We start from the raw sequence: 4,026 nt of genomic DNA, 5'->3' as shown, positions 1-4,026 counted from the left end.
AAAGTTCTATTCATTGTAAATTACGCACTTTGTGGTATTCTGTTATGCAGCCGAAAATGGACTAAGATAGTATTGTAAACTTGTATTCCATGATATTTGCTCAAAGTATATAGAAAGCCTGGCTCAGAGCCTCAGAGCTGCCCACTGGACCCACAGCTGATCATAGATGCTTGTGTGAGCCCAGCCAGAACCAGAAGATCTCCCAGCAGACCCATAGACTCAGGAAAAATAAAAAAGCTTATGGCTTAAGCCAATGAGTGCTTGGTGAAGCTTGTTACATATCAGTAGCTAACTGATAAAATCAATTTTATCTGGAAAGACTGAGAATCTTTGTCTTACCTTTAAATATTAAAGATACATTCTTCAGGTTCTCAAACTCTCCTGTTAACAAATTCTTGATGTGTACGAAGTCCATATATGCTTCCAGGTTCTCCAGGTTGGTCATCTTGTTTTCCCCTCATTTGAGCCTGACTTCCCCTCGACTTCTAACCTGATTTTTATTTTTATTTATTTTTTAAATTTTATGTTCCTGGATACATGTGCAGGATGTGCAGGTTTGTTACACAGGTAAACGTGTGCCATGGTGGTTTGCCACATTTATCAACCCATCACCTAGTTATTAAGCCCAGGATACATTAGCTGTTCTTCCTGATGCTCTCCTCCCCCCTGCACCCCTGACAGGCCCCAGTGTGCATTATTTCCCTCCTTGTGCTCATTCGTTCTCATTGTTCAGCTCCCACTTATAAGTGAGAACATGTGGTGTTTGATTTTCTGTTCCTGTGTTAGTTTGCTGAGGATAGTGGCTTCCAGCTCCATCCATATCCCTGCAAAGGACATGATCTCATTCCTTTTTATGGCTCCATGGTATTTCATGGTATATATTTACCATACTTTCGTTATCTAGTCTATCATTGATGGGCATTTGGGATGATCCATTGTCTTCACTATTGTGAATAGTGCTGCAATGAACATATGCATGCATGTGTCTTTTTAATAGAATGATTTATATTCCTTTATTCTTTTGGGAATAATAATTAAATAGAATGGTTTATATTCCTATATTCCTTTGGGTATAGACCCAGTAATGGGATTGCTGAGTCAAGTGATATTTCTGGTTCCAGATCTTTGAGGAATCACAATACCATGTTCCACAATGGTTAAACTAATTTACAATCCTACCAACAGTGTAAAAGCTTTCCTATTTCTCTACAACCTCACCAGCACCTGTTGTTTCTAGACTATTTATTTATTTATTAATTTATTTATATTTTTTGAGACACAGTTTTGCTCTGTTACCTAGGCTGGAGTGCAGTGGGCATGATCTCAGCTCACTGCAACCTCCACCGCTAGGGTTCAAGCAATTCTCCTGTCTCAGCCTTCCAAGTAGCTGGGATCACAGGCACCTGCCACCATGCCCAGCTAATTTTTGTATTTTTATTAGAGATGGGGTTTCACCATGTTGGCCTAGCTGACCTTGAATTACTGACCTCAAGTGATCCCCACCTTGGCCTCCCAAAGTGCTGGGATTACAGCCATGAGCCACTGCGCCCAGTCATTTCTTGACTTTTTGATAATCACCATCTGAGTGGAGTGAGATGGTATCTCATTGTGATTTTGATTTGCATTTCTCTAATGATCACTGGTGTTGAGCTTTTTTTCATATGTTTGATGGCGACATAAATGTCTTTTGAGAAGTGTCTGTTCATGTCCTTTGGCCACTTTTTAATGGGGTTGTTTGTCTTTTTCTTGTAAATTTGTTTAAGCATGTTGTACATTCTGGATATTAGACCTTTATCAGATGGATAGATTGCAAAAATTTTCTGCTATTCTGTAGGTTGTCTGTTCACTCTGATAATAGTTTCTTTTGCTGTGCAGAAACTCTTTAGTTGAATTAGATCCTGTTTGTCAATTTTCACTTTTGTTGCAATTGCTTTTGATGTTTTTGTCACAAAATCTTTGCCTGTGCCTATGTCCTGAATAGTATAGCCTAGATTTTCTTCTAAGGTTTTTATAGTTTTGGGTTTTACATTTAAGTCTTTAATCCATCGCAAGTTAATTTTTGTTTAAGTTATAAGGAAGGGGCTCGGTTTCAATTTTCTGCATATGGCTAGCCAGTTCTCCCAGCACCATTTATTAAATAGAAAATCCTTTCTTCATTGCTTGTTTTTGTCATGTTTGTTGAAGTAAGGTGATTGCAGATATGTGGTCTTATTTCTGAGACCTCTATTCTGTTCCATTTGTGTATGTGTTTTTTTTTTTTTTTACCAGTACCATACTGTTTTGGTTACTGTAACCTTGTAATACAGTTTGAAGTTGGGTCATGTAATGCTTGCAGCTTTGTACTTTTTGCTTAGGATTGTCTTGGCTATATGGACCTATTGTGGTTCCATATGAACTTTAAAGTAGTTTTTTTTTCTAATTCTGTGAGGAATGTCAATGGTGGTTTAATGGGAATAGCATTGAATCTATAAATTACTTGGGTACTATGGCCATTTTCATGATATTGATTCTTTCTGTTCATGAGCATGGAATATTTTTCCACTTGTTTGTGTTCTCTCTGATTTCCTGGAGTAGTGTTTTCTAGTTCTTGAAGAGGTCCTTTGCTTCCCTTGTTAGCTGTATTCCCTGTGTTCCTAGGTATTTTATTCTCTTTGTATTAATTGTGAATGGGAGTTCATTGATGATTTGGCTCTCTGTCTATTGCTGGTATATAGGAAGGCTTGTGACTTTTGCACATTGATTTTGTATCCCAAGACTGCTGAATTTGCTTATCAGCTTAAGAAGCTTTTGGGCTGAGACAATGAGGTTTTCTAAATATAAGATTGTGTCATCTGCAAACAGAGACAGTTTGACTTCCTCTCTTTCTATTCAAATACCTTTATTTCTTTCTCTTGTCTGATTGCCCTGGCCAGAACTTCCAATACTGTGTTGAATAGGAGTGGTGAGAGAAGGCATTATCATCTTGTGCTGGCTTTAAAGGGGAATGCTTCCAGTATTTGCCCATTCAGGATGATATTGGCTCTGGGTTTATCATAAATGGCTCCCATTATTTTGAGGTATGTTCCACCAATATTTAGTTTATTGAGAGTTTTTAACATGCAGTGATGTTGGATTTTATTAAAGGCCTTTTCTGTGTCTGTTGAGATAATCATGTGATTTTTGTCTTTGGTTCTGTTTATGTGATGAGTTATGTTTATTAATTTGCATATGTGGAACCTGCCTTGCATCACAGGGATGAAGACAACTTAACAGTGGTGGGTAAGCTTCAAAAAGCTGCTTTTGGATTCAGTTTGCCAGCATTTTATTGAGGATTTTCACATCAATGTTCAACAGGAATTTTGGCCTGAAGTTTGTTTGTTTCCTTCCTTCCTTCCTTCCTTCCTTCCTTCCTTCCTTCCTTCCTTCCTTCCTTCCTTCCTTCCTTCCTTCCTTCCTTCCTTCCTTCCCTCCCTCCCTCCCTCCCTCCCTCTCTCTCTTTCTCTTTCCTTCCTTCCTTCCTTCCTTCCTTCCTTTCTTTCTCTCTGCCAGGTTTTGGCATCAGGATGACGCTGGCCCCGTAAAATGAGTTAGGGAGATGTCCTTTCTTTTTAGCTTTTTGGAATAGTTTCAGAAGGAATGGTACGAGTTCTTCTTTGTACTTTTGGTAGAATTCAGCTGTAAATTCACCTGGTCCTGGGCGTTTTCTTGTTTGGTAGATTATTTGCCTCAGTTTCAGAACTTGTTATTGGTATATTCAGGGATTCAACTTATTCATGATTCAGTCTTGGGAGGGTGCATGAGTTCAGGAATTTATCAATTTCTTCTAATTATTCTAGTTTATTTGTAGAGAGATGTTTTTAGTATTCTCTGATGGTTGGTTGTATTTCTGTGGGGTTGGTGGTGATATCCCCTTTATCACTGTGTCTATTTAATTCTTCTCTCTTTCCTTCTTTATTAGTCTAGCAGCTATTTTCTTAATTTTTTCACAAAAAAACAGCAGGATTCATTGATTTTCTAAAGGGTTTGTTGTGTTCCATTTGTTCAAAT

Source organism: Colobus angolensis, unplaced genomic scaffold (genome assembly GCF_000951035.1).
Source record: "Colobus angolensis palliatus isolate OR3802 unplaced genomic scaffold, Cang.pa_1.0 Scaffold196, whole genome shotgun sequence".
NCBI lineage: Eukaryota > Metazoa > Chordata > Mammalia > Primates > Cercopithecidae > Colobus > Colobus angolensis.
The sequence above is the reverse complement of the archived record's forward strand: the minus strand, read 5'-3'. Positions refer to the sequence as shown.